Here is a 14,773-nt window from a genome sequence, read left to right on the forward strand (position 1 = left end):
TGATAGAATTGTGATAAATTTCTCTCTACTAGTTCATTAAATAATATTCTTGCTCTATATTTGTATTTTGATGATTTGTTACTAAAGTTTAAATGAACGTGTTAAAAACATCAGAAAAAAAAATTCACCTGGTCCTCCCCACTTGGATTTGCCAGTGAAAAAGCCCCATCCAAAATCATTCCTTTCCACTATTTTCTGTCTCAGCTCCCTTTTTATTTACTTCATAGCATTCATTCATCACAATTTGTAATTACTTTACTTCTTTTACATCAACTTCATAGAGCACAGATCTTGCCTATTTTTTTTTACCATTGGACCAAGCAAGCACTCTGAATGGCAAAATGAAGTCCCTCAATAAATATTTATTGAATTAATGAGTGAAGTATATTCTTAGTCCCCTTTATCTATTTCACTCCAAAATATGGAACATTTCATGAATTGCATGTCATCCTTGTGCAAAGGCCATGCTAATCTCTGTATCATTTCAATTCTCGAGTATGTGCTGTTGAAGCGAGGACTATCCTATAAGATTTTAAGACATATATTCTAAACTGCAGGTCCTGGGTTCTGAGCTGGGTGTGCTTTCACGTAGCTTTATAAATAATGTTTGAGAGGGCAAACAAGAGGTAGACTTTAGAATATATAAAAATATTTTTCCACAGACAGCCAAGCTGAGAATGGTAGACTTTCGGTGGAAATATTGGGGAAAGGAAGGAAGGGAGTTTGAATAAGTATGGGAATTATATTTGCTTTAATCTAGCCTTAATATATTAAGTTAAAATTCCATACTGAGTTGGAGAAAGAATAGTCTTAATATTAAATAAAAAAGTGGTTTTGCCACTGTTAAGCCAGACTCTAGAACAAGCATAGACAATAGCAAAATCCTTGATCAGGAAATTGGCCTTGAGTTGGTGTCTTCTTCATGAGTCCTGTTCTCTTATAGCATACATTTTGAGATTATAAGCAGGTCTCGGTCACCTATGTAAGTGCTAATGACTGAATCAAAATGGTGCCTATTGATTGTCAAATCTATGCTATTGACTGCAGAGTCAATATTAAATGGGAAAAAATGGAAAGAAAGCTACTGGGCAAAGTGAACTATATTAATCTTCCTCAGGGCAAATGTGAGCCTGCTCATCATGCAAGTAAATAGCCATCTTACAAGTACTTATGTAAAAGGCTATTTAGGGTTCTCTGTGTGTGTGTGTATGCGTGCGTGTGTGTGTGTGTGTGTGTTTGCACACAGTATAGATGGATAGACAGACAGAAACAGGTATCAAATGCTTTAAGTTTACCAATATATGACAGAATTATTTATGCTAAACAATTAGGCACAAATTGATTTTTCAAGAGTCTGAAAATGGCTCAGTGACTTATGATACACCCTTATGATCCAATATTTTCATAAAAGAAGCTCATTTCCCAAAATGCCCATGCTCCCACTCTCACCACAGAGATGACTCTCCATCATTTCCACCCTTTGGCTTATAAGACAACCTCTGCCTGCCTCTCCATGTGTTATTATTCAAGGTTGAAAGAGTTGCTAAACTTATTGGTAAATGAATGTCTTCAGTAGTTCACATTTTCACTAGTGTAGAATTAATTTACCTCACAGTGGGGACACAGTCTTTTAGGCCTTTATTTCATTATTTTCCTTGGGCTTTTCCTTGGGCTTCCTTCTTTAGGATCTGAAAGATAGTGGAATCCTTACCTGGGTCTTTTTTCCATGTGAAAGCACACCCAGCTCAGGACCCAGGGCCTGCATTTTAGAATATATGTCTTAAAATCTTACAGGATAGCCCGGGATCCTGGGATTGAACCCCATGTTGGGTTCCCTGCTCAGCAGGGAGTCTGCTTCTCCCTCTGCACCTGCCCTGTTCATGCTTTCTCTCTCTCTCTCTCTCTCAAATAAATAAATAAAAATCTTTAAAAAAAAAAAAAAGAAAGAATACACTTATCATGATGAGGAGAGGGTAATGCATGCAACTGCTGAATCATACTGTACCTGAAAGTAATATGACACTGTATGCTAATTATATGTCAATTTTAAAAAAATCTGATAGAACAAGTTCTCCCTGTTTATTCTTCCTTTTTAAGGTTTTAGTCATTTGTGGACCTTTATTTTTCAAATAACTTTTTAAGTAACTTTACTGAGTTCTCAAATATCTAAATAGATCTCAATTGATTTTGCACTAAATTTATAGAAGAATAGATATAGTACCGTCATCTGTATAACATCAGGAACTTTTCTCCATGGCCATGGAATGTTTCTCTGTTTGTCTTTTATTAGAGTATTAACTTTCCCCAAAGAGGATATGAGGTAAGTGTAGTAAATGGGAAGATTTAGCAAGGCCCATTTGCTAGGATTCTTTTTGGGGTATCTTTGTCTTCAGAAAAAAAGGAGCATCCATTTCTCTGGTCATAGGGAGGGCATCTCTCACGTGAGAATTTTATGATCTGTTTCAGTAGAGAAGGGTGGGGTGAAGGTCAGAGTGACCTTTCTGCTTCTGCCATTTTCTCAAACTCCTTCAGCTTAAAATATTCAATATGCCAAAGTGCCATATTTGGGGTTAGCATGTCCTGAATTCTATCAAGTACAAAGGGAAATCCTCAAATATTAACCATATATAAGCCTCATGAATGCTATATATAGGTCAGGTTTAAAAGATTTTCAAAATGAAGAGAAATATAATATTCTGCAAATAATTTCTATTTTCTGGTTCAAATCTAATGATTTTTTAAAGTAGAACTTTTACTTAGAATTGCACTAGTAGAAAATTGAGGGGAAAAATCTACCGGTAATGAGCAAAAATTATTAATATAATTTAATTTACTGGGAAACTGACTATTTCTAAGGAAAACAAAGCAATCTATTTCAGACTGATCACAAAGAGTAAACCCCAATATGCTTCATGGTTAATTCTTTAGGACCTAAGTTTTGATTATGGAAGATTCTCATAGAAACATTATTTGATGAGAGAGAGAGAGAAAAGCAAGAGACTTTCGTATTCACTATCTTCCTTCCTATCCACTTTCCCAAACATTACGTGATAGTTGAGCCTTGCCAATATAATTCTACTTAATCATTTTTATGAGAATTAAGTTGCCAAATTTTTCATCAAACATCAACTAAATGTTGGAAAAATACAGACTTTGTGGCACATTTAATTTAGTGCTCTACAAAAAAAAAGAGAGAGAGAGAGATTATGTAAAGACTGAATTTATACATGCAAAGCAAATGGAAGAAATGGGGATATTTTTCTGATAGTCAGTGCTGACATCAAATTTAACCTTGGGATACCTGGAATGAAGTGTCTTCTGATGGAAAGTAGTTGAGAAACTAGCCCCAATTTTTCACTTCACTTAGAGTAAATAATACCTATGTCACTTCAAACAAACAAACAAAAAAATTGGTTTTATGCTAAAGAAAGAAAAACTACAGAAGGAAAAGCTAAACACCAACACCTTAGGAGTTGAGGAACCCATTTAATTGTTATTTTTAAAAAGAGCTTGATGGAAATCACTTACAAATTTGGATCACAATCTACGCTGAGTAACATAGGTTACTGTTATCTGTGGTTCTAATCTGAGATAACCTGACAGTTTAACCGTGGTTAAGAGATCTCTTTTGTTCAACAGCGTTTTGTTAACCAGCTGTCTTTTTGAAGTAGAAAACTGAATTTGTTAATATAAATAACACACTGGGAGGATATGAACTGTCAAAACAGTGTAAAAGACCTCAATCTAATTTTTATCTTCCTGTCATCCTGGGTGGGTTCCTTGAGAGACAATAATGAAGAGTGCAGAGGGAAAACTCTTAGAGGATTTTTTACTCTTACAATTTATAGTAAATTGTTTTTTGACAGCTAGCTTAGGGCTTTGCCCCTCCTCTTCTAAGGAATCATGCAAAGAATGTGTGAGCCTAGGAGTCTAAGGCCGTAATTTTCTTAAACTGATAATGAACACAGAGCTAAAACTGAAACCCAAGGTCACAGATAATGGAAAATACACCATAGGCATTTTCATTGCCTTTATGTTTTTAATGATGTCTTCATTGTCTCTTATTGGATTTTTGTTTTGTTTTCTTTTTACAGTCGCTTATGTTTCCTGCTCTTTGCCATTTGCTTTCGGGCTAGCACTAGCACTTCCATAAAATATCTTAATGGCCCCCCGCAGGGCTTCTGTAGTGAAGGGTCTGCTAATGTTTCCATTATGACCCTGGTCTCAGAGATCTTTATATCACAGTCATCCTAATTTGCATTAGACCATGGGGAACATGTCACATAGGTCAGTCTTGAGAGCAATATTTTTTGGTACACTTGGAAAAAATTATAGTATAAATTCCTCAGCAGTTGTGTAGCTCTAGAGCACTGAATCTAGTTACAGTAGCATTTGCTAGGGTTTTAGCTGAGTAACTTCCATAAAAGTTAATTGAAATTATCTGAATGAAGCCTCAGGTGATGCTTCGAAAATAGAGACTAACCTTGTAATTGCTTTGTTCTCCTTTCACCTTCTTCTCTTGCCTGAAATAGTAGTGCTATAGCTGATTGAGCTAGAATATCATCTTATAGATGAAGGTGGAATGACATAATAATTAAAAACAATTTGTACCTTAGTTTAATAAAGACTCCCAATATAAATACAAGACAAAGCAGTTGTTTTGAAATGTTAGAGTGACCTAGAGTAGTGATAATATAAAGATGCAAATGCCCATGGCATAGAGCCCCTGGGAACAGACATACTGTCCCAGTGTGGGGGTGTCACACTTGATGTGAAATCAAAGGGAATTAGATACTATGCAAGATGTTTGTGATCTATTTTCTTGTTATAAAATGTGATGAGTATTTTAAGAATTTTAATTTAAATCCTGAATAAAAAGTCAAGAAATGAATAGAAAAATATAAGGGAAAGATTCTATCCAAATATATAGGTGGTTTAAAAATTTTTAGACATGTAGCGTTCGTTTATTCTTTGAATCTTTACAATAATCTTTTGAATCATGGGAAAGATTCCAATTTTCAAAATAAGTAAACAAATTACTGGCAGCATGGATTTTGCAGGTAGACCTGGATTTAAATCCTGCCCTACCATTTACTAAGTGAAGGTTTGGAGCAAGTTACTCAATTTCATCAGTTATGAATGTGCACATGGGGAATGGTGCTGTTGTAAGGGGCCAATGAGATTCATACATAGTTTCACACCATCCTAGCACAAAGAAGGCACTGAGATTGCTCTTTCCTCAACTTTATTTCTTTGAGAATATGGGGCTTATTTAACATCATAGAAGGTTAATAGCAAAGATAAAATTAAAATATGAGTGGTTTGACTTTTGGCCTGAATTTGTTACACTCTATACCTTGCTCCTCACAATTAAAGATAATTCACCAAATATTCTCATATAATTTTGCTTTAGTTTACTCATTTTCTAATCAAATTAAAAAGGTTTGTATTTGTGGAAGCATGATATAGAACAAAGTATTATGTGAATAACAGAACAATATATGATCTCAAGGAAGAAAATTTCTTTCCTTCCAAATGAATCTGGAAAAAACAAGGAAAATGAGAAAAATTTGTACTATCCACCAGAAGTCATGAAACAAAATGTGTAGAATCTACCACAAGGTCCCACAGAAAACTAAAACCTAGAATGAGAAGATTGAAGGAGATAAAGTTAACCTATATAGATAATAACCTTTGTGACCTTTCATTCTTGATATCTAAATCACTCTCTATTGAGTTAGTTATTTTACACAGAGTACCACACAGGATTTGTTCCAAGAAAATACTTAAATTACAGTGTAATTATATGTGTCCAATTGCCTGGAATAGTTTCTGTTTAGGTTTGTTGTCCTTGTGTAATTATTAATAGGCCACCTTTCACTCTCAAGCAGTGTCTATATCTGGGTGATGAATTATATCATCACCCTTTCAGTTAAGGACACAAATCCCTGTTCTGAGGATAGGTAGCATTCTATCATAATTCTTAACCCAATAACAGGCACGTAATCACTTTGGCTACCTACGTTCACTACTCCTTATCACAATCGAGCCCCCAGAGTTTAGGGCTCTTTGTAAAACAGAGTGTGAAACTGGGAATGACTATCAGATTAGGACCAAAGTGTGAATGTTTGTAGGAACAGAAGAAGGAGAGCCACAGTGGGATACATACACTAAATTGAAATTAAAGCATTCATATTTTTAAACCATTGCTAGTGAGGAAAGATGAATAGTGGATAGCAGCCAGACTGAGTGTCCAGATGCTGGAAGTCAATTTCTAGTATACAACCCAGTTACATACTCAAAGCCCAAGTTTTGGAGTGCATATTCAATTGTTGATAAAATTGTCACTATTGTTAACAGCCACATCATTTCGTCCTATAGACCGTTTTGATTGATTATATATATGTATATCTCATATATATATATATATGAGAAAATTTATCATGTTATGCTAGTTCACTATGATCAGTTGTTTGTCTTAGTTTCTTGTTGGAGTGAATAAATTAACTCCTGTATACCAGTTAAATTACTGGGTTGAACCATATGAAATTGTTGCTTTTTAACCCTTTGCCTTAAAAGCAGAATTCTATCTGGCTTAATCTAATATAATCCTCTTAAGATAGGAAAAGGATGATGGAGAGCTTAATTTAGCATGGTAAATGATCCTGAAGCAAGACAGAGAGGGAGAGAGAGTGAGGAGGAGGAGGGGGGTGGGGGGAAATAGGGAAAAGTTACTAAAAAATGCCTATTGAACACCTATTTCCACATGCCAAGGAACTGTGCCAGGTACCTGGGACTTAAAATAGACATTCTCTCTTCTGTCATGGCACAGGCTATTGGGAACATAAATTAAGAGTTCAATATGTACTTTATCCATTCACCTGTCAATGGACATCTGGGCTCTGTCCATAGCTTGGCTATTGTGGACATTGCTGCTATAAACATTGGTGTGCAAGGTATTATGCTAAGTGAAATAAGTCAATCAGAGAAAGACAATTATCGTATGGTCTCATGGGCAGAATTTAAGAAACAAAACAGGATTATAGGGGAAGGGAGGGAAAACTGAATGGGAAGAAGTCAGAGAGGGAGACAAACCATGAGAGACTCTTAACTATAGGAAACAAACAGGGTTGTTGGAGGGGAGGTGGGTGGGGAGAAGGAGTAACTGAGTGATGGGCATAAAGGAGGGCAGGTGATGTGATGAGCACTGGGTGTTATATGCAATGGATGAATAACTGAACTCTACATCTGAAACTAATGATACACTATATGTTAACTAATTGAATTTAAATAAGTTAAAACACAAAAAAAGAGTTCATCATCTCTTTTTGTCTTGTTTTTAAAGATAAATTCTGATAGAACAGCTTCTCTTCCTCCTTTTGTTTTATATTTTCCTCTTTTCCTTTTTAGGTTTTCTTCCATCCCAGAATATTTTTATATTAATTTGCAATCATTTTCGCTCCTCAGTCTGAAAGCCTAACCTTCTATCACTCTAAAGCATCTACTTCACTATGGCTTGTATTAGTTCCTTGTTTTGAGATCTGTGCCTCCTTCTCTCAAAGCACCCCAAGGTAAGCCCCTTGAAGACAGGGAATGAGAATTATTCATCTTAATTAACCTGTGCTGTACTCATTATATTCCTGGCCTTAGATGTTGCTCAATAAATTCTCATGAAAGCAAATAATGTCCAGTGTACATTGATGCACTGTTTAGGCTATTGAGCTTCAGCAAGTATGAACACATTGATAATATAGGTATAACCATTGCTACTCACTACCCAGAAATTAAATGTAGTCACTGGATATTATGTTTTGAGATCAATTAAAATAATTTGTTTTTCTCATATATGGGTAGCCTCAGGCTCTGTTTCCCCTCAGTCTCTTTTTTAATGTGAACATTAGTGGGAATTATTTTTTATTAAGCAGAATGAAATAAAATAGTTTTGCAATTTGACTCAGTGTTTGCTGCTTTTTTATGCAGTCATGCATGAGCTAAAAATTTTTACTAAATGATATAAAACATGATGAACATTTTCTGTGAAGAGCTACGGGAGCCTTCAACTATCTAATTTTTCTCCTTACCTCTTTTCCTGAAAGGAGACCTTGAATCTGGAACCCGAATCACTCTTACTTGTCCTAAGATGTCAGTGGAAGATTGGGACAGCCAAGCTGGAAGGTCACCAAGAGACTTGCTAATGTACTATTTGTCTTGCTTCCTGCATTTCACAATTTTTATAACATTGAATCCACTTGAATAACATAATAGGAAATACATAGCAATTTATTCCTTAAAACAAATGGGAATCCACCTATGTGTATATTGTGGGGAGGAATTATGTGCACATACACACACAATACACATTTCATTTTAGATTTGAGAAAATATATAAGAAAATATTAATATATTCAGTTAAAATTTTGTTCCATATATATTACACATTATATTTTTATATTGTACATGTATGTTACATACATATAATGTATATGTGTACATGTTATACTTTATTTAAACAGCTTATTATTTAAACTGGTTCTAATAATAAATGTATAAATTGCCTTCTAAATACACTATTCCTGGCAACATTTTTAAAGAAGCATTAAGTAGTAAATTTTGAATAAGTTTATGTTTTTTATAGAGAATCTTTTCCAAAAGAATCATCATAATGCTCTCCAAAACCTAGGGAAACCAAAATGTAGAATTATGAGTTTAGGAGTGAAAGGTTTTTTAGCAACTTAGGGATTTGCCCTTCACAGAAGATTGTCCCTGGTTCCCCTGGTAGACGGACTGTGCTAGAGAATCGAAGGCTAATGTGTGCTGTCAGGTAAAGGTCACAATGATTCAGGGTTTTACTCTGTTCTTTGCTGGTTTGGGGTGAAAGGCATCAAACTGATTCACAAAGTAATCACTTTGTTGTCTAAGAATAACAAACCAAGTTCTAGTAATAAATTCTATTTTGGCAACTGGGGAACATATTCTAAACAGTTTTTGTTTTTTAATTCAATTTATTTAACCTAAAGCAAAAACAAAAACAGTATACCCATTTCTCCCACTGTCAACCCCCTGCCTCTGGCAACCACCAATCTGTTCCCTGTTTTATATTTTATATAAAATTTCGCCTGACTTATTTCATTTAGCATAATGCCCTCGAGTTCATCCATGTTGCTGCAAATGGCAAGATTTCATTATCTTTTATGGTTGAGTGATATTCCATTGTGTATATATACCACGTCTTCTTTATCCAGTCATCGACTGTTGGACACTTAGGTTGTTTCCCTATCTTGGCTATTGTGAATAATGCTTCAATGAACATATGGGTGCATATATCTTTTTGAGTTCATGTTTTCATTTTCTTAGGATAAGTATGCAGAGTGGAATTGCTGGATTGTATGGCAGCTGTATTTTTAATTTTTTGAGGAACCTCCATACTGTTTCCCATGGCGGCCCCACCAGTTTACATTCCCACTGGCAGTGCGCAGGAGTTTCCTTTTCTCCACATCCTCACCAACAGTTGTTATTTTTTGTCTTTTTGATAATAGCCTTTCTAGTAGGAGTGAGGTGAGCATGGAATATCTTTCCATTTATTTGTGTCTTCTTTAATTTCTTTCACTAATGTCTTGTAGTTTTCAATATATAGGTTTTTCTCTTCCTTGGTTAAATTTATTTCTAAATATTTTATTCCTTTTGATGCGATGTAAATGGCATTGTTTTTTAATTTCTCTTTGTAACAGTTCATTATTAATGCATAGAAATGCAACAGATTTGGGGCACCTTGGTGGCTCAGTCGGTTAAGTGTCCTACTGTTGGTTTCAGCTCAGGTCGTGTGATCTCGTGGGTCATGAAATCGAGCCCCGCATTGGGCTCCCACTCAGCTGGGAGTCTGCTTGAAGATTCTTTCCCTCTGCCCCTCCCTCCACTTGCACTTGTGCGTGTATGCACTCACACACTTTCTCAAATAAATAAATAAATCTTTAAAAAAAAGAAATGCAACAGATTTTTGTGTATTTTGTATCCTGCATCTTTGCTGAATTCATTTATTAGTTCATTTATTAATTTATAGTTTTTATGAAGTCTTTAGGATTTTCTATAGATAATATAATGACATTTGCAAACAGTGGCAGTTTCACTTCTTTCCAATTTGGATTTTTATTTCTTTTTCTTACCTAATGGCTCAGGGCTAGAACTTGCGATACTTCGTTGACCAGAAGAGGTGTAGTGGACATCCTTGTCTTGTTCCTGATCTTAAAGGAGAAGATTTCAGTTTTTCCTGTTGAGTATGATATTAGCTGTCAGTTTGCCATATATGACATTTATTATTTTGAGGTATCTTCCCTCTGTAACTGCTTTGTGAGAATTTTTAGCATAAATGGATGTTGAATTTTGTCGAATGTTTTTTTCTGCATCTGTTGAGTTGATCAAATAATTTTTTTCCCTTCATTTTGTTAACATGATGTATCACACTAATTGATTTGCAGATATTGAACCCTCCTTTATCTCTGGAATAAATCCCACCTGACCATGACATATGATTCTTTTAATGTATTGTTGATTTTTGTTTCCTAACATTTTGCTGAGGAATTTTGCATCTATGTTCATCAGATATAATAACCTGTAATTTTCTTCTCTTGTGGTATCCTTATCTGGTGTTGGAATCTGGTGCTGGCCTTGTAAAATGAGTTTAGGAGAGTGTCCTCCTGGGGCACCTGGGTGGCTCAGTTGGTTAAGCATCTGCCTTCAGCTCAGGTCATGATCCCAGGATCCTGGGATCAAGTCCTTCCAGGCTCCCTGCTCCGTGGAGAGTCTGCTTCTTCCTCTCCCTCTACCCCTCCCCCCTGCTCATGCTCTCTCTCTCTCACTCTCTCTCTCTCTTTCTGAAATAAATAAAATCTATATAAAAAAATAAGAGTTTCCTCCTGTTCTATTTTTTTTTTTTTTTTGAAGAGTTTGAAAAGGATTTATACTAATTCTTCTTTGAATTGTTGGTAGAATTCACCAGTAAAGCCATCTGGTCCTGGACTTGACTTTTGTTTGTTGTTAAGTTTCTGATTAGTGATTCAATCACCTTACAAGCAATCTGTCTGTTCAGATTTTCTATTTTATCATGATTCAGTCTTGGTATATTTCATGTTTCTAGGAATTTATCCATTTCTTCTAGATTGTCAGTTTGTTAGCTTGTAATTGTTCATTGCCGTTTCTTATGAGCCATTGTATTTCTGTGGTATCAGTTGTAACATCTCCTCTTTCATTTCTGATTTTATTTATTTGAGTCCTCTCTCTCTTTTTTCTTGATGAGTCTAGTTAAAGATATGTCAAAGATTCTGTTTTTCTTTTCAAAGAACGAGCTTTTAGTTTTATTGATCTTCGCTATTGTCTTTCTAGTCTCTCTCATATGTCTGTTCTAATCTTTATTATTTCCTCCTTTCTACTAATTTTGGCCCTCATTTGTTCTACTTTTTTGGTTCCTTGAGGTGTAAAATCAGGTTTATTTGAGATTTTTCTTGTTTCTTGAGGTAAGCATTTATCACTATGAACTTCCCTCTTAAAACTGCTTTTGCTGTATCCAATAAATTTTGGCATATTCCATTGCATTTTCATTTGTCTCAAGGTATTCTTTTATTTCTCATTTGATTTCCTCTTTGATTCATTGGTTGTTCAGTAGCGTATTGATTAATCACTGCATATTAGTGAATTTTTCAGTTTTTTTGTGTAATTAATTTCTAGTTTCATACCATAGTCATCAGAAAAGATACTTGATATGATTTCAATTTTCTTAAATTTATTAAGATTTGTTTTGTGGCCTAACATACAATCTATCTTGGACAATGTTCTATGTGCCCATGAGAATAACATGTAGTCTGTTGTTTATGGATGGAATGTTCTATAAATATCATCTAAGTCCATCTGGTATAATGTGTCCTCTAAAGTTGTTGTTTGCTTTGTGACTTTCTGTCTGGATGATCTATTCATTGATGTAAGTTGGTTATTAAAATCCTCTGATATTATTGTATTATTGTCTGTTTCTCCCTTTAAGTCTGTTACTATTTGATTTATGTATTTAAGTGCTCCTCTGTTGGTACATAAATATTTGCAAATATTGTATCATATCCTTGGATTTACTACTTTTTCATTAAGCAATGCCCTTCTTTGTCTCTCATTACTGTCTTGGTTTTGAAATTTATTTTTTCTTATGTAAGTATACCTACTCCAGCTTTCTTTTGGTTTTCATTTGCAAGGAATATCTTTTTCCATCCCTTCCCTTTCTGTCTATGTATGTCCTTACACCTAAAATGTATCTCTTTTAAGCAGCGTATAGACTGGTTGTTATTTTTATCCATTCACTCTATGTCTTTTGATTAGAGAATTTAGTCCATTTAAATTTAAAGTAATTATTGTTTTTTATGTGCTTGTTTCCATTTTGTTTAATTGTTTCTTGATTGTTTTTGTAGATTCTCTTTCATCCCTTCTTCTTTTTCTACTCTCTTCCTTTGTGGTTTCATACCTTTTTTAGTGGTATGCTTATATTCCTTTTTCTTTATCTTTTGTGTATTTCCTTTAGGTTTTGGTTTTGGAGTTACCATGAGGCTTGCATATAAAAACTTATATCTACAACACTTATTTTAAACTGATAACAACTTAAATTTGATCCCATTGTAAAACTCAACATTATTACTCTCCTCCCTTCACATGTTTTATGTTTTTATATCACTTTTTACATCTTTTTTATGTATCCCTTAACTAATTATTGCAGTTTTAATTAATTTTTCACTTTGGTCTTTTAACTTTTATTATAGCTTTATAAACGATTAATCTACTATCTTTAATATAAATTTACTCTACAGGAGAGATTTTTACTTTTGTATGTTTTCTTTTTACTAAATGGTACCTTTTCTTTTCAGCTTAAAGAAGTGACTTTAAAATTTTTCATAAGGTCATTTTAGTGGGGTTGAACTCCTTTAGCTTTTGCTTATCTGGAAAACTAACTCTCCTTCACTTCTGAATGATAACTTTGCTGGTTAGACTATTCTTGATTGGATGTTTTTATTCTTTCAGCACTTTCAATATATCATGCCACTCTCTTCTGTCCTGTAAAGTTTCTGTGGAGAAATCTGCTGATAGTCTTATGGAGGTTTCCTTATACATAACAAGTTGATTTTCTCTTGCTGCTTTTAATATTCTCTCCTTGTCTTTAACCTTTGAACTTTTCATTATAGTGTGTATTGGTGTGAGTCTTTTTGGGTTCCTCTTATTTGGAACTCTGGGCTTCCTGGATCTGCATACCTGTTTCAGCCATTATTTCTTCAAATGGGATCTCTGCCCCTTCTTTTCTCTCTTCTTTTGAGAGCCCTACCCAGCAAATGTTGGTCTGTTTGATGATGTCCCACATGTCCCTTAAATATCTTTACTTTTTTCATTCTTTTTTCTTCTTGCTGCTCTGATTGGATGTGTTCCACTGCCTTGTCTTTGAGTTAACTGAGCCTTTCTTCTGCTTCATCTAGTCTGCCATTGAACCCCTCTAGTGTATTTTTCAGTTCAGTTATTGTATTCTTCAGCTGTATGACTTCTATTGGGTACTTTCTTATATTTTTCCATGTCTTTTTTGAAGTTTTCACTCTGTTCATCTGTTTTTCTCCTTATGACTATTACTTTGAACTTTTTGTCAAATAAATTACTTCTCTCCAATTAATTAAGATTTTTTTTTTTTCCTGAGGCTTTATCTTGTTCTTTTGTTTGAAGCATATTCCTCTGCTTCTTTATTTTGCTTGACTCTCTGTGCTGGTTTCTGTACAATAGTTGCTCTCCCAGTCTTAAAGGAATGGTCTTGTAAGGGAGGTGAAACTTGTTAAACCCTGCTTCAGTTCTTGGTTTTTCTCTTAAAACTTTTGCTTGTCCAAGTAGCTTATTATGTTATTAATAGTTCCCTGAAGTTGAGTATGTACCAAAACCTGTTGATGTTCCAAAGGGGAGGATCTCAGCACCTAGATTCATGTTGACTGGTAGCCAGAGCCTCACACATCAGCTTTTAAATGGATGCAAATATATACAATCCTGTGAGACTGCAAGCATAAGCCCCACTAGCCACCAGAACTAGGTGATCTAGAGTTGTCCCTGGGTGGCAGTCACAGAAATCAAGGCTCCACATGAGTGTATCAATCTCTAGGTGATAACAGCACACTGGAGCAAGACAGAAAGAAAGCATTAAGATGGCATCCACAGCCTACATTCCTTAAAAGCAGCTCCAGTGGCACTAGATGTGTGCCAAACCTGAAGCTTCCTCTCAGGCCAAAGCTCCAGACAAGCAAAGAGGCCTCCTTCACAGAACAAATGGGGATTATGCCTCAGTCCTCAGTTAAATGCCTTGGAAGTGACAGCTTGCCAAGAACTCTCTCTCCAATTGCCACAGTCCTGTGGGACCCAGGAATGCAAGCCCCCCTGGCTACCAGAGCTGGCAATCAAAGGACATTTCCTGGGCTGTAGCTACAAAAACTGGGGAGCCCAACATAAAAACCAGGGCACTAGATGTACATACACTTTCCCTTCAGGAGACACTGATGCTTTTGAGTATCGCAGAGGGTGAGTGCAAAGATAGTGCCTGCCCTCCATGGTCTTTGGAAAGGATTATAGTCAGTCCCAAGTTGTGTGTTTAATTAGGAGTTTGCCCCTGAGGCCACAGTCCTGATTAGCCAATAGGCTAATTCACAGAAACACTGAACTGCTGGGTCTATTGCCTAGGGTGGTAGCTGTTTAAGAACTCTCTCTGTTGTTTACAGTCCTATTG

The 14,773-nt window shown here is 35.2% G+C and overlaps 1 non-coding gene across 1 annotated transcript; it reads right to left on the minus strand.

Annotated features, from left to right (window-relative positions):
- Window positions 1-415: 415 nt before the first annotated feature.
- LOC116637670 lies at window positions 416-518 on the minus strand. Its single transcript, XR_004300529.1, has one exon. It is a non-coding gene; the product is annotated as a U6 spliceosomal RNA (small nuclear RNA).
- Between the last annotated feature and the right edge of the window lie 14,255 nt (window positions 519-14,773).

The sequence above is a fragment of the Phoca vitulina genome, unplaced genomic scaffold (genome assembly GCF_004348235.1).
Source record: "Phoca vitulina isolate PV1807 unplaced genomic scaffold, GSC_HSeal_1.0 scaffold14, whole genome shotgun sequence".
Classification (NCBI taxonomy): Eukaryota; Metazoa; Chordata; class Mammalia; order Carnivora; family Phocidae; genus Phoca; species Phoca vitulina.